Raw genomic sequence first — 13859 nt, forward strand, 5'->3', positions numbered from 1 at the left:
CAAAACTTTTAGCGTAGCGCATATTGGAGGAGGATTTTGCTGAAGAAAATTGTTAGGAATTATTTATATGATAGAAGGACTTACAGACTCAGCATTTATGGAACAGAGAGAATGGATTTGCATTATGTATATGTTTTTAGGCAATAATTTTTGCTGGAGCTACTGATAATGTTAGCAATTCTGGTAACAGAACAGTCCACCTCCCAGTCTCAGTTTAGGTCATTTCACTTTCATTCATTTCAGTTTGCATAATTGTAAAAGTATTGCCTTGTAAGACTTTTGTAAACAAAGTGTGAGTTTTACGTTCTTGTGAAATAAGAGTTTAAAATACAGCGGATTAGTGTTTTCATTTCAAGTAAGAAGTTTTCTCCCAGCAGTTTAGTTTTACTTTAGTTGGCGCGATTTTTTCATGCTGTGCTATCGCTGCTGATGATGCTGTAATTTTTCAGGTGAGATTCTTTTCATATTCTGTATGTGCTTTTGTTTCTCATCTCACGTTTCCATTGCGCAAATTCTAAGCATTTTCTTTGTAACTCAGACTTTTAATGGGCCAATGAACAGTGTGTGTTGCATAGTGTTGCTACTAAATTTCTGTGTTTCAATTTTTTGGGAAGTGCACAGTTTTAATTTGGTAGTGGTTTTTGATTTAATTTCCTGCACAGTGAACGCCAGTTAGTTCTGTCTTTATGTAAATGTGTGTACTGAGACACGCTGTTCACAACAGTAATTTCAGTTCAACCATTTTATAACAGAGGATAGTAGTTTCAGTTTTTGAGGAAAAAGCAGACAAACATTTTAATGCTCATGAACGAACGAACGATCGAGTCAGAGCAAATAACTTCCACTTGGCGACCCTGCCAGGATTGTCTGCTGGCACTTTTTAAATCAGTCAGATAATTTTTTCTGTTGTTACAGCACACAGCACAGCACACGTCTTATCTACTAATAATTTCATATTTTTTCCTTACAGCCATTTTTTGTGTAATTGTTATGTGTAACATTTTCTACAAGTATGTTTTCATGCACTTAGTGTGTGACGAATATTCATTGTGTGTGACAAATATTCAGTATGTGTGACTAAGTTTCATTATTGACTATTGGATTTCGCTGTTACGCAATGGTTACATCATATTTTCTTTTACGGCATTTTTTAGAAATTTACTCTGAGTGATAAACCATATTACAATTTTAGTATTTTTGGTAACGATTTTCTATCTTACTTTGTTGCAACATTGAATACCAGACGCGTTCAGCGCAGTGACGAACAGAAACAGAGTCTGACGCAATACAGCGAAAGCATGTCATTTAACTCATTTAATAATGAACAGTTACCGTTTAGCGTCAACACTGTAACAGGCACGGAAAGTAATCTAATTACGCAAGTACAGGGAAACTTGCCTACACCTGAATTAGAACAAAATTCCGCAATGACTGATAGTTGTCAAACCGAGTAAGAATAACTAGATGATAAGTCGCCAATTTGCAGTATGAAAACCGCACCGCAAACAGTGAATAACACAGACAAGGATATGCAGTTGAATAATACAGATTCAGGTTTTGCAACGTTTGTTTCCGGTAGACCGGTCTCTGTTATTATGTAGAACAACGTAATTCGGATCAAAATGTAACACTGACGTTTCAAATGCTACTTGAACAGCTTAAACAATCGCAAGAATGAACAAGTGAAAACATCAAACAGACACAAGGACAAAATAATGCACAGTTTCAACAGTTGAGAGAAGACGGTAAACAGTCACAAGAAGAAACTAATGAGCAGTTTAAAAAGACACAAGAAAAGATATAAAGCTTGCAGGCGCACTCAGGGAAGAAATAAAGAAAGATTTCCAACCAAAGTTTAACGGTTTTACTAAACAGAAACTGACATTGAGCACATGAAAAACACACAAAAAACCTACCGCACAGAAATAATGACAAAAATTAGCGAGGTTGTCCTTAGCGAAATAGTTACCGAGGTAAAAGAGCAGACCTCATTATTGCAAGAGAATGTCAAAGAAATTACAGAAAAATTCGAAACCTTACACTTACGATAAGAAGTACAGAAAGAAAAATAAGCAACATCTCTGAACAAATAGATGAACTTTACACAAAAATGACAATGATCGAGATTCCGATGACACAGTGCCTGCGGGCTTCACGGCCACAGCCGAATACCAATGTTTGAAACATTTCAAGGAAAATCAGATAAAAATCAATAAACAACAAAAGAATGACGTTGCAACCGTACAGTCACAACTTACGCGTATTGAACAATAATAACCGTAGACAAGAGCTTATACCTTGTAACATAAGTCCACACTACGAAAACCTAGCCGACAATAGTAACTTATTGATTTGGGAGATTATCAACGTGAACCGTTTCACATGTCAATACATGACAGCGAACAGGTCGCTTGGCGCAAGCGTGAAAATGCTGCGCTAAGGCATAAAGACACATTTGATTATAAACACTTCCTCACTTTACGAAAGTTCAAAGTTTTCCGAAATGTCACTAACGAAATTCATCCTACGGCGTGGTTTGGTCAGTTTATCTATACGTTACCACCAAACTGACCCCTTGACCACAAGCTGTGCGGATACCTAGAAAATGAACCAGCAGTCAGAATGCGGTCGATTATAAAGGACTGTCAATCAGAAGAGGATTTTTACTAGGCGTTTTTAGCTGCATACTGCTCTACATCAAAGCAGGGTAGAATCAAACACAGTATATGTTGAACAATTCTGAACAACCGGGATTGTCAAGTCCAGTACAGTATGTCGAGGACATGATACAACGGAACCAGTACTTATACCATCCGCTCAGCGCATCTAAGTTAATTAGAATTTGCCTCAAGAAATTACCTACCCATTTAAGTTAAACAGTCCTGGCAAGCAGGTGTAAGGACGACTTAGAAGAATTTTTTAGTGTTTTCCAAGAGTTTGAATTAGACAGTGATCATGTTCTAACAGAAAACCGTTTCATCACAAGTTTGATAATTACGATTGCTCATACTTACGACATGACAATAGGAACAACGGTAGATCATATAACAAATTTTGTTCTAAAAAACACAGACGCGATCATAGACACCATCCTTACGACACGCAAGTCTGGCACCAAAACAACTACAAAAACAAACGCAATTTCAGAGGCCACGATTCGAATTCTTATTCCAGATTTTAACATCGTTTTGGAAACAGTCATAAATATAATTACAACCAAAATAATATTCGTGGACATTCATGTAATCAGCAACGTAATCAATCGGGTCAAAACAACATCTGGCATACCCATAGAAATTCAAGCAACAACAAATATCAGAATAAAAGTCAGCAGAACAAGTCTATATGGCAGAACTCCGACATCTAATGGCATTCAGCGACAGGGTGAATAGAATGAACAATGACTTCGGGTGTCGGCAGCTGAACGGAAAAGACGGCGAACTGTCGACTCTGCTGTCGTAACTATTAACTTAATGCAGTTGGATGATATTAGGGACATTTTGCTCCACGACAACGAAGTTGGACCAAAACAAACTGTACACCCTGTGACCCATAATAATTTTACCGCAATTTTGGACTCAGGTAGCGCAATATCAGTTATCATTGAGTCAGCATATAATAAATGTACAAAAACAATATTTGCCCGAAACTACCTCATAGAAAAATTAAAATAGAGGGTCCTATTTCGGGAAAAACTGTTGATGTAAAATATGAGAACTTTCTGGAATTTCTTTGTCCGGGACATAGTTTTGCTATGAACTTTCTCACAGTACCGTTGCTCTCTACTCAAATAATTTTAGGTACCAATCTCTTTAATCAATACAAAGCAGTAAAAAAATGAATGATGCAGAAATTAATTTAAAAATTTTGGATCAACACGTCGTTTCAAAATTTGAAGATTGGTTAAGTTCACAAGGAGAACAGATCAACTGCCTACGTTTCCTGTATAATGATTATTTCCAATGCTCACTCGATTCTGTTGACAGTAATACAGCTTATTATTGTACAACCAACGAGAGGTAGGATCCGATAGTCAATTTATGTACACTAATCCATTAAAAGATCGAGGAAGCAGAGAACTGTGATGAAAATGTCAGGAAAGAACTTAGCGAAGTTTTACAATAACATGTGGTAGCGTTTACACATAGACCTGACACCATCAAGGGATTTTAACACCAGTTTCAAGTTAGAGAGCACAACAAATTCAGTGTAAGATATATGTGAAACCAGTTCATTACCGAGAAAAGGTGAATGCTGAGATACAGTCGATGTTAGAAAACAGTGTTACCGAGCCAGTTGTCAGATTGTACAACTGTCCATTGCACATCATTGAAAAAGAGAAATGGTTGGTCTTGGGCTCGAGTCAGACCAGTTCTGTCATTCTTTCGGAAACAGGCAGATCCCAGACACTTGACGAATAGTTACAAAATATCTGTGACATACAAGTATTGTCATCTGTTGTTTTACGCTCCAGTTTTTGGCAAACAGAGTTACATCCTGACTGCAAGCAGTACGTACCCTTTTTACGGTTTGGGACGTGTTACTAGTTGACTTTTGGTTTAAACATTTCATCAGCAGCGTTAAAACACATTTAAACACTCTTCTTCCAGACCATCTAAAGGGACACATCACCACCTAAGTCGATGATATTTTGATAACAGAACCAGCTTGGTCAACACATAAAAGAATCTTAAAAAAATTGTTGGACGGTTTTGAAGATTCAGATTTGACAGTCCACTTAGAAAAAACGCATTTTGGTAAAACGAGTGTAAAATTTTGAGGCCATATCATTTCACCAGAAGGTATTGCACCCGATCCTGAAAAACTAGCAGCAATCAGAGCTATACCACTTTCTACTGCTAAACAACATGTCAGAAGCTTTTTACGAATTGTAAAATTTACTGTAGATTTTGAAATTGAAAATTTTGACAACACCATAATTACGTTCTTTGACAGGCAAAAATACCATTTGACACTGGAATAATCAAGCACAATTGGAGTCTAATACGCTGAAAGAGGCACTGTTCACCACATCTATTTTGCTCATCGTGACCTCTCAAAGGATTTTTGCTTATCTGCAGATTCTTCCAAAATAGGACTCAGAGCTCCTCTTCTCCAAGAGTACATTGAGAATGGAATCATTGCCCAAAAGAGTATTGCGTATGCCAGTAGAATATTAAGTAAATCAGAAAGAAATTACTCAATCACAGAGTTAGAGACCTTAGCCATCGTCTGGGTGTTTACGAAATTTAGGTACTTTTTACTTGGCAATCATGTAAAAGTTGGTTTAGACGACAAATCCTTTCAGTTTTTAATGAATTCTAAGTTAAACCATGAAAGATTACGTCGTTGGGCACTGACCTTGCAGGAATATAATTTCACTACCTGTTACATTTCAGGAGAATACAACATCATTGCTGATGCTTTATCTCGTTCCCCATCTGGTTTAGGTGATAACAATAGAGATACTTTATAGAACACAAATTTTAGCTTGCTTTATCTGCAAAAAGAAACTTTCGAAAACTATCTCAAATTCATTCCTCGACATAGCATAAGAACAAAATAAGATCGCATTTAGAATGATGTTGAAGAAATAAAGGAGAAATACAGCTATCAGGCGGTTTTATTTGGTCGGAAACGGTATGCTCTTTAAGCGTAGCACTGTAAATGCTATAATTTGGGTGGTGTGTATGCCAGAGGAATTTGTCAATAAGTAGATATCGTACACGCACTTAAGCTATATGCATTTCGGACCACGGAAATGTTTCCACAAATTACGGACCACGTGCTATTTTAACAACATGGAGAAAAGAATACGAAAAGTACTTGAGAAGTGTAAACTCTGTCAAAAACCCAAGCCTTCCTTCATCTCAGACTTTGCCCTACTGTTTCCAATCATACAGATCATCCTAAAACAATTAGCAGTCGTAGATTTACTAGGACCACCAGTTAGATCCAGAAATTGTATTTATTATGTTTTCGTCGCAGTGTAGTTGACACCTAAATTTGTATCAATCACTACTTTGCGTAAAACTACAGCTCAAACAGTGTCCAGAGCTTTCATTAAGAACTTTTTACACCATGTAGGCCATGTTGAGAAGATTATATCAGATAACGGTTTTCAGTAAGGGTGCACAAGTTTCAGCAGATTGAACTTTTTGACATAATTATAACATTCTGACTACGCCTCTTATACAACCAATAAAGTCCCAATAAAGTAGGGGAAGGTTGCTATCGATGGGCTGGCTCCATCGATGGGCCGGCTCGATTTCTCTGTGGATATTGGCAATAGGTGCATCCTAGCGGTCATTAAACGTACCCAGTGTTCCCAAAGATTCACCATCTTAGTGAATGGTTTCGAATGCATGTTATTCGGTTTCAGATGCAAACAAAAAAATACGGAAATAAAAAAAAAACATGAAATGTATTGACACTGATTTAGATGTGCGCAGAATTTAACAGCTATTACACTCGCGGAAAATGACTGGCCCAATGAAGGAAACCAGTACCCTTGAATGGGCCGATGATACATCATTTTATTTTTCAAATACTTCATTAATGGTGAATACTTATACCTTCTTTGGCTGCTATAGTGAAATCCAAAATATAATGTTGAAGTTACCTTGTAAATAAAATATTTACTGTGGTATCTGAAGGTTTCAATTAAACCTTTTCTTAAAGTGGCCTTCGGTAGCAACCTTCCCCTAATACATAATGCTTAACCAGCTCCTTTTTGTTACGATCGTGTTTTAATGATATTTCACGTAAATGAGCGATTATCTCATTCTGCATTTATACTTCGAGCAGCGTGATGCTAAAAGCTTTTTCCTTGCTCACGTTTGATCTCTTTTGTTTCAAAACGATTTATCAAATTTTGAAGCTATTACACTGAAGCACAGAATTCTTTAGCTCGCTGTCCGTTGTAGCATCAGGCCTCAATTTATTTAACGCACCATTATACAAAGCATGCTATAATTTGCGATTTAGCCGATCCAAAAACATCACGTAAATATTGGATCAATAAACAATGGTTCAAATGGCTCTGAGCACTATGGGAGTTAACATCTGAGGTCATCAGTCCCCTAGACTTAGAACTACTTAAACCTAACTAACCTAAAGACGTCACACACATCCATGCCCGAGGCAGCATTTGAATACGCGACCGTAGCACCAGGGCGGTTCTGGACTGAAGATCGGTTCAATATTTCAGAAGAAATGGGTAATGCCATTCTGTAATTCGTACATACCATCACCTAAGCGGGCTGTCTGTTTTCGTCAGAGGATGGAAAGTGGAAGTATTAGGAACTTTTAATACAGATTCTAAGATGCTTTCTCTCAATATTCTCAGCGAATTTTGCTTCTAAACTGTGTGACAAAAGAAGTGGACCAACTGGAAGCCATTGGAGAATCTCAATGTAACTTCATAGATGTACATCTCCGGCGGGTGTTTAAATGATTAGAGTTGCAATTCTCTGTGACTGGCAGAACAGTAATCACAGCGCATTAGTGTTTTTCCTGTTTAATGTTGTTACCAGGACTGGCTAGGTATATAAGGGGCGTGAACATCGTCAGATGAGCGATCACTGTGAAGGACACGGAGATGCCGCGTACTACTCTGAGACAACGTTATCAACGCCTGACAGAGTTTGAAAGGTTCTTCATTTCGCGGCTCCATTTGACCAGCTGGTGTAATCGTGCAATAAACAGATTTGTCAGGCATTCAGGTATGACAGTGGTCCGATGCCGGTCTGTATGGGAACATGAGGGCAGGCATGCTCACCAAGGTACCAGACCCACGTCTAACCACCACAAGAAAGGATCAACGAATTGTGCATCAAGTACGTCATAAATGCACCACAACTGCGCGTGACATACAAGAACAAGTGATGGACTCCCTGCAACGTTCTGTTTCGTCCCGTACCACTGGTCGGAGACAAGCAGCTGCAGTTGGACTAGGAAATTATCGTCCCAAGCCTAAGGTGCCGTTAACACCACAACGCAAACGGCGTGACTAGGAAAGAAGGACTGCTGATGACTGGCTGTTCTGTATTATTCTGGATGACCATCGTCAGCGAATGTGGCTGCGACATGGTGAGAGGTCCCCACTGTTCCAGTGTTTTGGAGAGGCACAGCAGTGTTAATATTGGCTTCACGGTGTGGGGAACCATCGGGTGTGACTTCAGATCACGGCTGGTTTTGATTGAATGAACTATGACATTCTCGTGGTGCCATTTTTCAACAGGATAATTCTCGTCCAGACCTGGTGCATGTCTCTATGAATTGTCTGCGTGATGCTGAGGTACTTCTGTGGCCAGGAAGATCGCCAGATTCGTCCCCAACAGAAAATGTGAGAGACCAACTCGGACATTAACTCCGTCACAGTGCCAGTATCTAGGATATCAAGGACCAGTTAAAAGAGTTATGCGCCATCTTACCTCAGGAGACGACACAGCCGTTTTATGAGACTATTCCCAACAGAATCAGTGCTTGCATCTGGGTTAGAGGGGGTGCAGCGTCACATTGATAAGTGTGCTCATACTGCCGAATTCTTTGACAATTCGACTTACTGGAATACGATGGGCGTTTGAAAAGTCCGTGCAAAGTCCGAGAGATGGTACCACCGGCGCGTATCGAGGTCATGTTTAGTTAGTAGCATCTTTGGAAAGAACGCACACCAAGTCTCTGCCATATTGGTCTATTCTTTGTGTTTGGCATTCGAGTGAATCAAGGAAGTCGAGTGATTGTCAAAAAATGGACGAAAAAGAATTTCGTGTGGTGATTAAACATTACTTAATGAACGGCAAAACACCTCAGGAGACTAAAGGAAAGCTTGATAAACATTATGGTGACTGCACCTTCGATTAAAACAGTTTGTAAGTGGTTTCAAAATTTTTGGAGTGGCCATATGGGCACAAGTGATGCTGAACGTTCTGGACGCCCTGTGGAGGTTACGACTCCAGAAATCATTGATAAAATCCATGATATGATGATGGATGACAGAAGATTTAAGGTGCGTGAGATTGCTAGTGCTGTGGGCATCTCGAATGAACGGGTACATAATATTTTGCATAAACATTTGGACATGAGAAAGCTATCCGCAAGATGGGTTCCGCGATTGCTCAGGCTTGACCAGAAACGAAATAGTGTGAAGTGTTGCATGGATGGTTTGCAGCTGTTCAGGAAGAAACCGCAGGACTTTAAGCGTCGTTTCGTCACTGTGGATGAAACATGGATACATTACTATACTCGTGAGAGCAAACAACAATCAAAACAATGGGTTGCCAAGAGAGAATCTGCACCAAAGAAGGTGAAGACCATTCCTTCGGCCGGAAAGGTTATGGTGACTGTCTTTTGGGATTCGCAAGGGATAATCCTCATCAACTATCTGGAATAGGGTAAAACTATTATGGGTGCATATTATTCATCGTTATTGGACCGTCTGAAAAACGAGCTGCTAGAAAAACGCCGGAAATTGGACCGAAAAAAGTCCTTTTACATCACGACAATGCACCAGCGCACACCTCAGCAGTTGTGGTCGCAAAATTAATGGAAATAGGATTCCAACTCGTTTCACATCCCCCCAGTTCTCCAGATTTGGCTCCCTCGGACTACTTTTTGTTCCCCAATTTGAAGAAATGGCTGGCGGGAACAAGATTTTATTCAAACGAGGAGGTGATTGCAGCAACTAATAGCTATTTTGCAGACTTGGACAATTCCTATTATTCGGAAGGGATCAACAAAATAGAACAGCGTTGGACGAAGTGTATAAGTCTAAAAGGAGACTATGTCGAAAAATAAAAAAGGTTTATTCCAAACACATAAGTAGTTTTTATTTTTGCACGGACTTTTCAAATGCCCCCCCCCCCCCCCCCCAGTAATATTACATACCCTCGCAAGGCTAGAAGTTTGGGCCATCTTGCATCAGGAGAGGATACAGCAGTTTTATGAGACTATTCCCAACTGAATCAGTGCATGCAGGGTGGGCGCAACGTCACACTGACAAGTGGACTCATAATGCCGAATTCTTTGCTAATTCGACTAGGTATTGTAATCACTAGAATAATATCACGAACCTTGCCAAGGCGTGAATTCCATTTCTTCTCTTCCCCCCACCCTTCTGGGTGCTTCACTTTTTTTACAGGTAGTGTATTAATGAAAAATGTATTAACGTATTCTGTACGCTCTTTTGCTGGTGTCAGTTACGTTAACAATTCTGGCGCTGATTACTGAGCGCCGTGTGGCTATTGTTTGGACTCAGCGCTAGTTTACTACAGAAGGATCAACAAAAAATTATATAAAAGTAAAATTTCAAGCTTTGTATGACCTTTGGTCTTAACGAAAAATGTAAGCGTTTTATCCCAAGCACCGAATCCCAAAATTTGATGAGACACAGTTAATTTCTCGCGAAGCCATTGACTCCAGCCCCTTGTTAAGAGAATAATAATTAAGCGATCTTTTCGAGGCGAAAATTCCGAGGCTCTTTAAAACTCCAGCAGTGAGCGGATCAGGCCGGAGAATATTTTCAAGGGGATGTGTTCTTCAGAAACAGGCGGGATCGTAATTCGTTAATTGCCTCTATATATCCCCAATTTGCGCGCTAAAGGATTGCTTCTATCGCCTCAGGCGAACAAAAACGCCGTTGCGAAGTTCTTCTTCTAATATTACCCTTAAGAGCTGTTGACCTCGCTGCCGACGGCCTCTAGCTGCGTCTCCCTCCATCGCTTCATGCGTACTAGAGATTGACAGCTTTGATCTGCCTGAAAGCTAGCCAGCGCCTATGCAGGCGTGAAAGAGAGCTGGCTGCGCTACGCGTCGCACCCACTTTTGTAGACTTGCTTGTTAGAGAAAGTGATCCCGTTCACTGCCAGCAATGTTTCTGTGTATTTAGCGAGTGAATTAGATACAGAACGTCGCTCTTTGTTGTTTTCCCCGTAGCGCCACAGACAGTGATAGACTTCTAAGAGGCACTATCACACCGTTTCCAGTTTTGCGCTATCACTAATGTGTTATAAATTGGTTGTCTCTGGATGTTACATATTACCAGTCTAACCGCATAAAAGGAAGACATCGAAGCAATTCAGATGTGTGCTGCTGGATTTGTTCCCGGTAGCTTCGATCAACACGCGAATATTAAGGAGACTCGAGTGGGAAAATGGCTCTGAGCACTATGGGACTTAACATCTTAGGTCATCAGTCCCCTAGAACTTAGAACTACTTAAACCTAACTAACCTAAGGACATCACACACATCCATGCCCGAGGCAGGATTCGAACCTGCGACCGTAGCAGTCCCGCGGTTCCGGACTGCAGCGCCAGAACCGCACGGCCACCGCGGCCGGCGACTCGAGTGGGAATCCGTGGAAGGAAGACGACGTTCTTTTCGCGAAACACTAATCAGGAAATTTAGAGAACCGGCATTTGCGGCTGACTGTAGAAGGATTTTAACGCCGTCAATCTACATTTCGCGTAAGTACATCAGAGACAAGATAAGAGAAATTAGAGTTCGTACGTAGACGTATAGATAGTCTTTTTTGCTTCGCTCCATTTGCGAGTGGTACTGGAAAGGGAATGACCAGTAGTGGTCATGCGCCGTATAGTGGCTTGCAGAGTATGTATGTAGATGTAGATAATTTTGATTTTCGGTAATTTAATTGATTTATTCTAGCTAAAGTATTATTTTTGCCATGAGTGAGAAGTGCCTGACTTGCCGTAGAATTGTTAGTTCCGGGGTTTGGTGTGATGGATGTAGTAGTTTTTTTCACTGGGGGGACTGCAGTGGCGTGGGTGTTGGGAAAGTGGATCAGGCTCATCAGTGGTTATGTAGGATTTGCAGCAGAGATAGGAAGATAGTGGAACAGGAGGGGAAAATTGCTGCCCTTCAGGCTGAGCTAGATCAGGCTAGGGAAGATCTGGACAGGTTAAGGAGGGAGAAGGGCAAAGAGAGGTGGGAAGTGGCAACAGGTAGCAGAAGGAACAGGCCTAGAACTAAGTCTGACAGTTTTGTGGTGAATGTCAAAAATAAGTTTGACCTGTTGCTTCAGTTAGAAACTGATGAGCCTCAAGCAGAGGTAGGTGTAGACAGGACACAACAAACTTTCAATAGGAAATTGAAAAAGAATGTAGGAAAGTTATCGAAAAGGAAGAAAGTTTTGTTGTTAGGCAGTTCTCATGCCAGAGGTGTAGGCCAACTTCTGCAGGAGGAATTAGGACCAGAATACCAGGTCACAAATTTTTTCAAACCTAGTGCTAGTCTGGATCAGGTGACAGAGGATTTAGGTTCACTCTGTAAAGGATTTACCAGGGAAGACACCGTGGTTATTGTGGGAGGGCCAGGGAACAGCATTGACAGAGATCCTGGGTACAGTATAGAGTGTGACCTGGTAAAGATTGCGTCGGCATCGAGACACACCAATGTTGAATTTGTATCTGTCCTGAGACGTCATGACCGGCCTCATTTGGACTCTTCCGTTGGGAGAGTTAATTTGGAGTTGGAACGGCTGCTTGGGTCGGGTGCGGGGGCTCATATTGGTGTGGTTCCTGTTGATTATCTCAGTAGGTGGGACTATACCAGGCACGGCCTACATCTCAACAGGAAAGGGAAGGGGAAACTGGCTGGGGTAATAGCAGGAAATTTAAGGGGGGGAAGCACTGCCATGAATGGTAAAATACCAGTGGTTACAGGTGTTGGAGCAGCACCTTTTTTAGGATAGGTAAGACAGAAAGATGTCAAGTTCTACGAGAGGTCAGGATTGAAACAAATCTTCAGTTTAGGAAAGAAATTAAACAGCACAATTCTAGCACATTGGATCACCAATCACAGCTATCAATTATAAATTTTCACCAATCACCAGAAATTTTATTTCCACCAAGTTGTAGCTCAGTCCTAGGTAATTGCATTGATGAATTAAAGTCACCCAACCCAGTGGACATAATCTGCCTCTCTGAACACCGTGTGACCACTGGTATAGGAACTAGGCCTAAGCACAATGAGAAACTCAGACAGGAGAGTACTGCAAATGTTAGAATAAGGAAAGGTTCTCATAAAGGTATAATTAAAAATAATGTAAGTATATTTCATCAAAATATTGGGAGTTTAAAGAATAAAGTAGATGAGCTTCTGGTTTGTTTAGAAGATTTAGAAGCTGAGAATGAAATAGATATACTATGCCTGTCTGAGCATCACATTGTTACTGATATGGATAAGGTAAATGTAAGTGGATATAAGCTCTCTGCACATGTAATGAGAGAAAATATGGAGAAAGGAGGAGTTGCCATATATGTCAAAAGTTATCATTGTGCAAAAAGTATAGAAACAAAAAAGTTTTGTGTAGAGAAACATATAGAAGCATGTGCCTGTGAGCTTAAATTAAATAAAGGCACATTTATAATTGTAACTGTATATAGGTCCCCATCAGGAAATTTTCATCTATTTCTGAAAAATTTGGACTCCTTGTTGTGCTATCTGTCAGACAGGGGGAAGCAAATTATTATTTGTGGGGACTTCAATGTAGATTCTCTGAAAGAGGGTAATAGGAAAAATGACCTTGAAGTATTACTCGGTTCTTTCAATTTGACACCCGTTATTGATTTTCCTACTCGGGTGGTAAAGGATAGCAGCTCACTGATAGATAACTTCTTTATAGACCAAGATAAGTTTAACCAGATAAATGCTCAGCCTGTTGAGAATGGTCTTTCTGATCATGGTGCACAGCTAGTTACAATATATGACATAGCTCCATTCAGCAATACTAAACAGTCCTCCAAAGTGGTACGTTCAGTCAACGATTTAACAATTGCAAATTTCAGGGAAAGCCTACAGCAGTTAGACTGGGATGAGGTGTACCGTGAACCTGATGCCAA

Source organism: Schistocerca nitens, chromosome 3, assembly GCF_023898315.1.
Source record: "Schistocerca nitens isolate TAMUIC-IGC-003100 chromosome 3, iqSchNite1.1, whole genome shotgun sequence".
Taxonomy (NCBI): Eukaryota; Metazoa; Arthropoda; class Insecta; order Orthoptera; family Acrididae; genus Schistocerca; species Schistocerca nitens.